Genomic DNA, 13278 nt, shown 5'->3' with positions numbered 1-13278 from the left:
TCTCTTTATCAACCAGTGTACAGTGCGGTAGTTCACGGCTGTGGCTACCTCTGTGTCGGCACTCGGCAGGCAGTCCGTCCAACCATAATTGTATTATAATATATACCACCTAACCGTGGTTTTTTTTTCATTCTTTATACCGTCGTCATACTAGTTGTTACGAGTATACTACTATCTCTTTATCAACCAGTGTACAGTGCGGTAGTTCACGGCTGTGGCTACCTCTGTGTCGGCACTCGGCAGGCAGTCCGTCCATCCATAATTGTATTATATACCACCTAACCGTGGTTTTTTTATACCACCTAACCGTGGCAGTCCGTCCATAATTGTATACTAGTATCCAATCCATCCATCTCCATTGTTTACCTGAGGTGCCTTTTAGTTCTGCCTATAAAATATGGAGAACAAAAAAGTTGAGGTTCCAAAATTAGGGAAAGATCAAGATCCACTTCCACCTCGTGCTGAAGCTGCTGCCACTAGTCATGGCCGAGACGATGAAATGCCAGCAACGTCGTCTGCCAAGGCCGATGCCCAATGTCATAGTACAGAGCATGTCAAATCCAAAACACCAAATATCAGAAAAAAAAGGACTCCAAAACCTAAAATAAAATAGTCGGAGGAGAAGCGTAAACTTGCCAATATGCCATTTACCACACGGAGTGGCAAGGAACGGCTGAAGCCCTGGCCTATGTTCATGGCTAGTGGTTCAGCTTCACATGAGGATGGAAGCACTCAGCCTCTCGCTAGAAAACTGAAAAGACTCAAGCTGGCAAAAGCACCGCAAAGAACTGTGCGTTCTTTGAAATCCCAAATCCACAAGGAGAGTCCAATTGTGTCGTTTGCGATGCCTGACCTTCCCAACACTGGACGTGAAGAGCATGCGCCTTCCACTATTTGCATGCCCCCTGCAAGTGCTGGAAGGAGCACCCGCAGTCCAGTTCCTGATAGTCAGATTGAAGATGTCAGTGTTGAAGTACACCAGGATGAGGAGGATATGGGTGTTGCTGGCGCTGGGGAGGAAATTGACCAGGAGGATTCTGATGGTGAGGTGGTTTGTTTAAGTCAGGCACCCGGGGAGACACCTGTTGTCCGTGGGAGGAATATGGCCGTTGACATGCCAGGTGAAAATACCAAAAAAATCAGCTCTTCGGTGTGGCGGTATTTCACCAGAAATGCGGACAACAGGTGTCAAGCCGTGTGTTCCCTTTGTCAAGCTGTAATAAGTAGGGGTAAGGACGTTAACCACCTCGGAACATCCTCCCTTATACGTCACCTGCAGCGCATTCATAATAAGTCAGTGACAAGTTCAAAAACTTTGGGTGACAGCGGAAGCAGTCCACTGACCAGTAAATCCCTTCCTCTTGTAACCAAGCTCACGCAAACCACCCCACCAACTCCCTCAGTGTCAATTTCCTCCTTCCCCAGGAATGCCAATAGTCCTGCAGGCCATGTGACTGGCAAGTCTGACGAGTCCTCTCCTGCCTGGGATTCCTCCGATGCATCCTTGCGTGTAACGCCTACTGCTGCTGGCGCTGCTGTTGTTGCCGCTGGGAGTCGATGGTCATCCCAGAGGGGAAGTCGTAAGCCCACTTGTACTACTTCCAGTAAGCAATTGACTGTTCAACAGTCCTTTGCGAGGAAGATGAAATATCACAGCAGTCATCCTACTGCAAAGCGGATAACTGAGTCCTTGACAACTATGTTGGTGTTAGACGTGCGTCCGGTATCCGCCGTTAGTTCACAGGGAACTAGACAATTTATTGAGGCAGTGTGCCCCCGTTACCAAATACCATCTAGGTTCCACTTCTCTAGGCAGGCGATACCGAGAATGTACACGGACGTCAGAAAAAGACTCACCAGTGTCCTAAAAAATGCAGTTGTACCCAATGTCCACTTAACCACGGACATGTGGACAAGTGGAGCAGGGCAGGGTCAGGACTATATGACTGTGACAGCCCACTGGGTAGATGTATGGACTCCCGCCGCAAGAACAGCAGCGGCGGCACCAGTAGCAGCATCTCGCAAACGCCAACTCTTTCCTAGGCAGGCTACGCTTTGTATCACCGCTTTCCAGAATACGCACACAGCTGAAAACCTCTTACGGCAACTGAGGAAGATCATCGCGGAATGGCTTACCCCAATTGGACTCTCCTGTGGATTTGTGGCATCGGACAACGCCAGCAATATTGTGTGTGCATTAAATATGGGCAAATTCCAGCACGTCCCATGTTTTGCACATACCTTGAATTTGGTGGTGCAGAATTTTTAAAAAAACGACAGGGGCGTGCAAGAGATGCTGTCGGTGGCCAGAAAAATTGCGGGACACTTTCGGCGTACAGGCACCACGTACAGAAGACTGGAGCACCACCAAAAACTACTGAACCTGCCCTGCCATCATCTGAAGCAAGAAGTGGTAACGAGGTGGAATTCAACCCTCTATATGCTTCAGAGGTTGGAGGAGCAGCAAAAGGCCATTCAAGCCTATACAATTGAGCACGATATAGGAGATGGAATGCACCTGTCTCAAGTGCAGTGGAGAATGATTTCAACATTGTGCAAGGTTCTGATGCCCTTTGAACTTGCCACACGTGAAGTCAGTTCAGACACTGCCAGCCTGAGTCAGGTCATTCCCCTCATCAGGCTTTTGCAGAAGAAGCTGGAGGCATTGAAGAAGGAGCTAACACGGAGCGATTCCGCTAGGCATGTTGGACTTGTGGATGCAGCCCTTAATTCGCTTAACAAGGATTCACGGGTGGTCAATCTGTTGAAATCAGAGCACTACATTTTGGCCACCGTGCTCGATCCTAGATTTAAAGCCTACCTTGGATCTCTCTTTCCGGCAGACACAGGTCTGCTGGGGTTGAAAGACCTGCTGGTGACAAAATTGTCAAGTCAAGCGGAACGCGACCTGTCAACATCTCCTCCTTCACATTCTCCCGCAACTGGGGGTGCGAGGAAAAGGCTCAGAATTCCGAGCCCACCCGCTGGCGGTGATGCAGGGCAGTCTGGAGCGACTGCTGATGCTGACATCTGGTCCGGACTGAAGGACCTGACAACGATTACGGACATGTCGTCTACTGTCACTGCATATGATTCTCTCAACATTGATAGAATGGTGGAGGATTATATGAGTGACCGCATCCAAGTAGGCACGTCACACAGTCCGTACTTATACTGGCAGGAAAAAGAGGCAATTTGGAGGCCCTTGCACAAACTGGCTTTATTCTACCTAAGTTGCCCTCCCACAAGTGTGTACTCCGAAAGAGTGTTTAGTGCCGCCGCTCACCTTGTCAGCAATCGGCGTACGAGGTTACATCCAGAAAATGTGGAGAAGATGATGTTCATTAAAATGAATTATAATCAATTCCTCCGCGGAGACATTGACCAGCAGCAATTGCCTCCACAAAGTACACAGGGAGCTGAGATGGTGGATTCCAGTGGGGACGAATTGATAATCTGTGAGGAGGGGGATGTACACGGTGATATATCGGAGGGTGAAGATGAGGTGGACATCTTGCCTCTGTAGAGCCAGTTTGTGCAAGGAGAGATTAATTGCTTCTTTTTTGGGGGGGGTCCAAACCAACCCGTCATATCAGTCACAGTCGTGTGGCAGACCCTGTCACTGAAATGATGGGTTGGTTAAAGTGTGCATGTCCTGTTTTGTTTATACAACATAAGGGTGGGTGGGAGGGCCCAAGGATACTTCCATCTTGCACCTCTTTTTTCTTTTCTTTTTCTTTGCATCATGTGCTGATTGGGGAGGGTTTTTTGGAAGGGACATCCTGCGTGACACTGCAGTGCCACTCCTAGATGGGCCCGGTGTTTGTGTCGGCCACTAGGGTCGCTAATCTTACTCACACAGCTACCTCATTGCGCCTCTTTTTTTCTTTGCGTCATGTGCTGTTTGGGGAGGGTTTTTTGGAAGGGACATCCTGCGTGACACTGCAGTGCCACTCCTAGATGTGCCCGGTGTTTGTGTCGGCCACTAGGGTCGCTAATCTTACTCACACAGCTACCTCATTGCGCCTCTTTTTTTCTTTGCGTCATGTGCTGTTTGGGGATGGTTTTTTGGAAGGGACATCCTGCGTGACACTGCAGTGCCACTCCTAGATGTGCCCGGTGTTTGTGTCGGCCACTAGGGTCGCTAATCTTACTCACACAGTCAGCTACCTCATTGCGCCTCTTTTTTTCTTTGCGTCATGTGCTGTTTGGGGAGGGTTTTTTGGAAGGGCCATCCTGCGTGACACTGCAGTGCCACTCCTAGATGGGCCCGGTGTTTGTGTCGGCCACTAGGGTCGCTAATCTTACTCACACAGCTACCTCATTGCGCCTCTTTTTTTCTTTGCGTCATGTGCTGTTTGGGGAGGGTTTTTTGGAAGGGACATCCTGCGTGACACTGCAGTGCCACTCCTAGATGGGCCCGGTGTTTGTGTCGGCCACTAGGGTCGCTTATCTTACTCACACAGCGACCTCGGTGCAAATTTTAGGACTAAAAATAATATTGTGAGGTGTGAGGTATTCAGAATAGACTGAAAATGAGTGTAAATTATGGTTTTTGAGGTTAATAATACTTTGGGATCAAAATGACCCCCAAATTCTATGATTTAAGCTGTTTTTTAATTTGTTTTTGGAAAAAAACACCCGAATCCAAAACACACCCGAATCCGACAAAAATAATTCGGTGAGGTTTTGCCAAAACGCGTTCGAACCCAAAACACGGCCGCGGAACCGAACCCAAAACCAAAACACAAAACCCGAAAAATTTCAGGCGCTCATCTCTACTGCCTAGTGTGTGTGTCTGTGTGAGTGTGTGTGCGTGTTGGGGGATGTCATCACAGTAAACAATTATTGCGGGGTTGCAGTACTCACCATGCACTTAGTATTGGGGTTAGGGGGTCAGAACACATATTGGAGGATGAGGATCAGTGTTTACAGTGCATGGTGTATAGTGGGGGGGGTCACAGTACTAAGGCTTCACACAGTGTATGGGGTGGGGGGGGTTCAGTGCTCACACTGTGCAGTGTTTAGTGGGGGAGGAAATCACAGTGCTCGCCATGCATACTGGTGGCCTGAGGTCAACTACTGGACTGTGCCTGAAGTCTCTGGTACAGATGAAGGGCATACACTGAGTACCAGGCTGGTACTGGTATTGCTTTGACAGAACCACTGGACTGGTACTGGTGAGACTTTGGCTGAACACCAGGCTAGTACTGATGGAACTTTGGCTGAACACTGGGCTGGAACTGATGGGACTTTGGTTGAACACCAGGCTGGGACCAGTGAGTTGCTAACTGGATACCAGGTTGATCTCAGTAAGAAGGTGGCTGAACACTGGGCTGGCATTGGTGAGACTTTAGGCTAGACACCGGTCTGGTGCCAGTGAGATGTTAGCTAGACACCGTGATGATATGGTGAAGCTTGGGCTAAATGCTGGGTTGGTCCTGGTGAGATGTTAGCCTAACACTTGGCTGGTACCGGTGAAATGCTAGCTGGACACTGGGCTGGTACCAATGAGGCTTTGGCTGAACACTGGGCTGGTACCAGTGAGATTTTATCTGGGCACCAGGCTGGTACTGGTGAGGCTTTAGCTAAACAGGAATCCTTGGAGGACTAGGGAGCACAGGTACACAAGTTACACTGAGAACAGAGACTTATTGCACTGGCAGCTTGCTGGCCCAACAGGGGTCTCATTTATAGTTACTAATGAAAGTGGATTGGCCAGGAGTGCAGGTACTGTTTTCCTATTAGCGATTCACTAGTCAGATGATGTGACCAAACATGTCGTTGCCCATGGTTTGGAGCCGGTGAGAGACTCACCACTTTTTATGGTAGACAAAGTAAAAAGTAGTCAGAAATTCTTGTACGAGAATAATCCATGGAAAGTATTCACATATTTTGGAGTGGGAATTTTAATGCAGTATTACACTACTGTATCTTTCTGTTTCTTTTTATATAACTGTGGAAACACGAGGTTCTACCATAGGAAAAACAGAAATTATATCTCCATTGAGGATTCTTGCTCTGGGTGAACCATTTAGCACCTGTGGAAGGAGTGGTGACATTTATTTTTGTTAATACATGGACTTTACCCACAGTCCTTTTTCTTGACAAAAAAGAACCCAGCACCAGCGGGTGACAATGAGAGGCAGATGAACCATTTCTCTATGTTCCCCTTGATGTAGTCAGACATTGCTTGGGTTTCTGGTAGGCATAATGGTTATACACGTCCCTTGGAGGGTCTTTCTTGGGATCAAGTTGATGGGATAGTCCCACTCCCGGTGAGGAAGTAATAAAGTTGCTCCTTGCTTGCTGAATATATCCTTGTACTTCTGTTAAACCAAAGGAATTTGATTGGACTTGTACAGTAAGATCCAGAGGAACAAAGAGGTGTCACCCACTGTAGACAAGTCTCGAGGCAAGATAGGCTCCATGATGTAATTTGGAGGAATGACGAGTCCATCTGTACTACCTAAAAAATATGAAGTACAAAAGAAAATTTGTGTAATAAATTCCAATATTAATGTATTAACAGTTCTCATTTTGTCTTTTCAACTGAAAGGATTATCTTTAATCACAATGAGAATTTTATTCATGAGGTGGCATACCTCACTTACACTATCAAAGGTGTAGTGAAGCACATCAAGGTTTCTTTAGATATTCAAAGTAAATTCATTAGATAGACTTTTACAGTGAGATTCCTGAGTGATGATTTTATGGATGATAGCATGCCTCTCTTACACGATATAAGAAACTGCATCAAGGTTTCTTTAAAAAGATGTTGTGCGTACCATTACTCACGTTAGATGGAGCGCGAATCCTCATATACTGTAACACTTTCTTTTGCTCAGTCAGTGTTCCGATGCAGTGTGATTTAAAAAGATTTTTAATATACACAACACTGATGACAAATACAATATTAAAACAAAGAAAATATATTAAAATTATATAAAAATAGAGATGAAAGTATACATCGCCCAGGACAGTTGTGCAGTGATCTAGAGGTGGTATAGACCAATTAAATATGAAGCAAAGGTCTGGCTCCTAAGTCTCAAAAATATATATAGAAAAGGGTCATACCATCCTGCAGTACTGCACAACTAGGTCCACCTATTCAAATATGTCCTCCTGGCCAACACGTTTTGAGTCTGTGGACTGTTTTTCAAGGCATGGAAGGATGAACGTCCTATCTAGTATTTGTATTGAAAACCAATATGGTTAAAGATGGTGGAACTTCCGTTTCCGGTCCGAGGATCAGAGTTGCAAACTAAATAATAATCTAGGGCCAGAAAACACTGCACCAAAATTGGGTGTAGTTATAATAATAAATCAGTTGTGAGTTCTAAAGTCTGTGGAAGGACACTAAATCCCATTGCTCTGTGACTGGAAGTGGTCGCGGTACACTTGAGGCTGCTAAAAATATAGTTAATTTTTGGGCGTCTCAGGAAAATGGCTGTGTTTCCGCTACCAAAAGTAGTAATTTTTTACTAGCGGCTGCTGGGAGATTTAGTTTTTTCAAGTTTTCTTAGCGTGTAGTCTTCCCACCGGAGTTATAGGTGATTATCCAGCATCTCGGGATTTGTAGTAATTTCACAGGATCTCAATCAAGCTAAGGTTTATTGTAAACTTTGTATGAAAAGTTGGATTTATAAATAGATATCCATAAACTAAACTGAACTGAAAATAATGAGAAAATAATCAAGTAAAATAAAATAGAAATAGAAAATGAATAATAATTCAAATGAAAAAATAAAAAAATAAAATCAACATAAATATAAAACGAAAATGAAAATGAAAATAAAAATGAAAATAAAATAAAAATAAATATCTGGGGAGGTGGTGAGATGACATCCAAGATGAAATGACAGAAAGGCTTTCAGTGACATGGACCAATACAGATGGTGAAAACTCTAGGGAGGATAGGTAGATTTGAGTATAATCAGCATATAGATGATACTGAAATCTGAAAGAGCTGATTAGTGATATATATTGAGAAAAGCAGAGGACCTAAGAATAAGCGGAGATGAGAGTTTGGAAATATGTTTGTTTGGCAATCTCCAGAGCATAATGATAAGGTGGTAAATGGTCTAATATATGAGGAAATCACTTGAAGTACGAGACTTACGGCACTGACATTCTATTTTACTTGGAAGTTTTTGTAGGTGTTTTGTAAATTTAGAGTGCCATTGCTGACTACTACAGTAAGTCTTCATGGAGGGGGATGGGTGTCTTTGAGGAGGTTTTGTAGACTTCAATGACATTGAGTTTAAAGTAATAGAGGAGAGCATGCAAGATATAAGGTTATGATTTGAAAGAGGGAAAGGAGTGTTAGTGAAATCAGAAACTGAGCATAGTCTGGTGAATACAAAATCAAGGCAGTGGCCCTCCTAATGAGTCAGTCCATTGGGAAAGGCCAAGAGAGGAGGTTAGAGAGATTAGTTTGCAGGCATGAAGAGATTGTGGACTGTCAATAGCGATATAGAAATCACCCATAATCATGGCAGAGATGGCAGAGGTTAAGAAGTGAGGGAGCCAAGCAGAAAAATCTTCCAGAAATTGTTTGTGTTGACCAGGTGGGCGATAGATAGCAGCAACACGCAGAGAGAAAGGGGTGAAAATCCTAATAGAATGTATTTCAAATTATGTAAATATGAGTGATGGAACCAGTGGAAAAACCTTGTATGTGAAAAATTAAGTCAGTATTATTCCACACTAGGGATGAGCTGGTTCGGTTCCTGAGGAACTGAACCACCCCCAACTTTGCGATCCGAGTCCAGTTCGGGACTTCCCACATTAACGAGGCAAAGCGTCATCATCCCATTGTTGGATTCTTGTGGGTTTTGGATTCTATATAAGTACCTGGTGATTGGCGCCATCTTCACTCCGGCATTGGAAAATGTACTGGACGGATGTGTCCATCTCCACTACTGTGTCTGGCGTGGCATGGGGCAGGTGCGCTCTCAGCTGTATCTGAAAGGGGTACTTCTGTATCTGAAAGGGGTGCTATGTCTGCTGTAAATGAAAGGGGTGCTCTCTCTGTCTGCTGTATCTGAAAGGGTGCACTGTCTGCTGTATCTTAAAGGGGTGGTCTCTTTGTCTACTGTACCTGAAAAAGGGGTGCTCTCTCTCTGTCTTCTGCATCTAAAATGGGTGCACTCTATGTCTGTTGTATCTGAAAAAGGGGTGCTCTGTCTGTTGTATCTGACAAAGGGGTGCTCACTCTGTCTGCTATATCTGAAATAAGTGCTCTCTGTCTGCTGTATCTGAAAAAGGGGTGCTCTCTGCTGTATCTGAAAAAGTGGTGCTCTGTCTGTTGTGTCTGAAAAAGGGATGCTCTCTCTTTCTGCTGTATCTGACAGATGTGATCTATCCATCCAGGGGCTCTGCCCCAGTGTAAAATTAAAATAATAAAACCTAAAATGAAAAAGCCTAAAATTATACATATATATATATATATATATATATATATATATATATATATATAGTTTGTGCTGTACCCCAGTGTACTATACAATTTTTATTTTATTGTCATAAGTACTGTGACACTGCTGGTAAGATCACAGTGTATTATTTCCTGCTCACAAACGCATTGTGCGACACTGTTGGTCAAGTCAACCGCAGTGTGTAATTATTATATGTATTTCTGACTCATTTGTGCAACACTGTCAGTGAAGTCAACCGCGGTGTGTAATTATTATGTATATTTCTGACTCATTTGTGCAGCGCTGTTGGTGAAGTCAACCGCAGTGCGTAATTATTATATTTATATATATATTTCTGACTCAATTGTGCGACACTGTCGGTGAAGGTCAACCTCACTTTGTGTTGATAGAAATGGAGGCTACTACTAGTGCTGAAGCTGCTGTCACTAGTCAAGACATTGACAATTTAAGTCTGTCAATGCCATCTGCTAAGGCAGATGCCCAGTGGCATAGATGGCTTTAAGTCTGGGTATGTAAAATCATTTAATTTTACAAAAGTAAAGGGGAAAAAATCAAAAGTAAAGTTAGCTGCAGAGGCAGTATGACAACCTGCGCATTCAGAATCAGAGCCATCAGACATATTGAGGAACGTTTAGGAGTCTGACATTTCCCACACTGTCGTAGCCTCTGTCAACTCCTTCCACCATTTCTGAACCATCTGCACATGTGGGGAGCAGTACAGGTAAAGAAGGTGATGAATCTGATGAGGACATAATACAAATTAAGGATTCATGTGTGGAAGTGGGACAGGATGAGGGGGATATCTGTGTACTTTCTGAAAGTGAGGATGTTGATGATGATGGTGTTTGTGTAAGTCAGCCACCGGTGGCTGCAGTTGTTGACCATGATAAAAAGAAAGCCATTGCAATGCCTGGGCACAAAACCAGAAAAACCTCATGGGGGTGGGATTATTTTTACCCAAACACAGACAATGTTTATGAAAGCATCTGCTCCATTTATGAGGCCAAATTTAGTAGAGGTACGAATGGTAGCCATCTCGGCACCTCCTCCATGTTACGTTATTTGCGGTGAAGACAAGAAACTTATTGTACAAGATTATAATGTAATTAACACCTCATCATCAACATTCTCAGAGTAATTACTTAACAGAGGTAGTCCTTCTAAAAAAATGTTTTGTGAGGGCTCAAACAAACCAATCATTTCAGCCACATGTTATGATCCCTGTCGCTGAAATTATTGGTTTATTAAACTGTGCATGTTCTGTTTAATATATACAACATAAGGGTGGGTGGGAGGGCCCAAGGACAATTCCATCTTGCACCTCTATTTTTTGTATTATGTGCTGTTTGGAGCTTTTATTTGGCATAGTTTTTAAAACTAATATCTTGTCTGCCACTGCAGTGCCACTGTTAGATGTGCCACGTGTTTGTGCACTCACTTCTGTCATTTAGCTTAGTCATCCAGCTACCTCAGTGCAACTTTTGGCCTAAACTGGAAGAAAATTATATTGTGAGCTGTGAGGTGTTCAAAATAGACTGGAAATTAGTGGAAATTAATGTTATTGAGGTTAATATTACTGCAGCAACAAAAACACTCCCAAATTCTGTTATTTTAGTTGTTTTTTCTTAAATATAGATCCAAAGCCAAAACTGAAACCCGCAAGGGCATTTTTGGCAAAACCAATACAGATCCAAAACACAAAGGAGATACAGATGCAAACCCAAAACACAAAACCTGAAAAATGGCCTGGGTCACACCCCTATTCCAAACCAAACTTCTTTATTGTTAACAGACCTGGAGATGTGTGTGAAGTGGAGCCCTCCATGTGACAGTGCTGCAGGTGAGGCCATGTCTGATTGTGTGAGCTATGTTTCTGTTATAGCCAGCAGGGTGAGTTTTGTTTAAATAAAAAAATCATGGACAAATGTTTATTTGTCGCAAACATAGTGTGCATTCCATAAGGCACATTTTAGTGACTTGGAGGGAGATAGGAGACACGTGATGTTTATATGATTTATTGGATTTACATTACGTTGTTTATCAGCTGAATGTGAGTGGGGAATGTGGATGGGACCTGGATTTGGGGATACTCTATGTCCCCAGCTAGTAGAAGCAGAAGGAGAGAGAGATAAGTATAGTTGTAGGAGGTGTGTAATAGTTTTTTTTATGGTGACAGGTTGAGGATTATAAATGTTCCACCTTTTTATTTTTTGGAGGGTGCGGGTTTATTGGAAGAGTTTTGGTGGTTTCTAAACACGTTTCATAGTAAATATGGGTTTTCTATACTTGTAATGGAAAACATTGAATTTGCTTCAATGTTCTATTCTTATCTCCGGATTCACAGTGGAATTGTGTCAGTTTGGGTTTAACTAAATCCGCAGAATGGAATCCAAAGGCTATACTGCAAAAAATACAAAACCGCTGTTTAGGTAAAATACTGTACCCCTAAGTGTGCTAATCCGTAAACTTATTCTGTACATTCCTCCATTACAATATGCATAATTGTGGTCATTCTGAGTTGTTCGCTCGCTAGCTGCTTTTAGCAGCATTGCAAACGCTAGGCCGCCTCCCTCTGGGAGTGTATCATAGCTTAGCAGAATAGCAAACGAAAGATTAGCAGAACTGCTACTAAATAATTCCTTGCAGTTTCTGAGTAGCTCCAGACCTACTCCTAGATTGCGATCACCTCAGTCCGTTTAGTTCCTGGTTTGACGTCACAAACACGCCCTGCGTTCGGCCAGCCACTCCCCCATTTCCCCAGCCACTCCTGCGTTTTTACCTGGAATGCCTGCATTTTTTAGCACACTCCCTGAAAACGGCCAGTTTCCACCCAGAAACACCCACTTCCTGTCAATCACACTACGATCACTCGAGCGATGAAAAAACGTCACTCGAGCTTGTGCAAATTTCCAAAATTTTGTGCTAAATTACTGAACGCATGCGCGCTGCGTACCATGCACATGCGCATTTTCCACCTAATCGTTCCGTTGCGAAAAACGTCAACGAGCGAACAACTCAGAATGACCACCAATATGCATAATAACAGTTAATATATAGTTATATATTTAAATACACCTCTTTTGTACAATCTTAGAACCAATTATTTCTTCATTAAAAACCTATGAAGGTAAAAAATTCAACATTATCATCAGGTAGAATTAAAATCATAATGTTTTTATCATTTAGAGGTTATTTTTCAGTATATTATTTACATATTATTTTACGCACAAAAAAAGAAGTAAGCCAGACAATCTTTAATAATGTTTTTCCATTAAAAAAAAGTTTTCATCAGACTTTTAAGAGTCGGAAAACAATGGTTTCTTGTTTGACATATTTAATTTTTTTGTGCTTCATTTTTATACAGGGTTTTAAACAACTGAACTATGATAAATTGCTTCCTGTCTAATTTTTCAGTGGGGAATCTGAATCACAGACTGCACTCAAATTAATAATTATATGGGTCTAATTAATCATGGTCCATCAGCCTAAAAAAAAATTATGTGTCTCACAGTTATTCTCAAAACGTGTGCTAATCAATAAATAGATGCTGTACTCTTACTAGAATATTTTTTTTAGTGAAAAGAAATCCAAATACTGTATCTACAGTATTTCTACATCTATATGATATTTCAAAACAGATATTTTACATGGCTGAAGATGTAAACCAGGGAAACCAGCTTTGGATTGATGACATTTTCCTTAAACTATTGTTTATGCAAGTCTGTCTATTAGTTTTCCGAATTTTGACACATCTGTCCACACAAGCACAGAAATGTCATTACATTAGAATATTATAATACATGAACTGTCTCCCATCTGACCTTACTTCAGTACATAT

The 13278-nt window shown here is 42.9% G+C and overlaps 1 long non-coding RNA gene across 2 annotated transcripts in view; it reads right to left on the bottom strand.

Annotated features, from left to right (window-relative positions):
• Positions 1–6044: 6044 nt before the first annotated feature.
• The window catches only part of LOC134969653 (uncharacterized), a 57251-nt gene continuing 50017 nt past the window's right edge, over positions 6045–13278 (bottom strand). For both annotated transcript variants that reach the window (XR_010189515.1, XR_010189519.1), the window contains one exon: positions 6045–6469. This is a non-coding gene — a long non-coding RNA (uncharacterized LOC134969653). The remainder of the gene's footprint in view (positions 6470–13278) is intronic.

The sequence above is a fragment of the Pseudophryne corroboree genome, chromosome 1, assembly GCF_028390025.1.
Source record: "Pseudophryne corroboree isolate aPseCor3 chromosome 1, aPseCor3.hap2, whole genome shotgun sequence".
Classification (NCBI taxonomy): Eukaryota; Metazoa; Chordata; class Amphibia; order Anura; family Myobatrachidae; genus Pseudophryne; species Pseudophryne corroboree.
The sequence above is the reverse complement of the archived record's forward strand: the minus strand, read 5'-3'. Positions and strand labels throughout refer to the sequence as shown.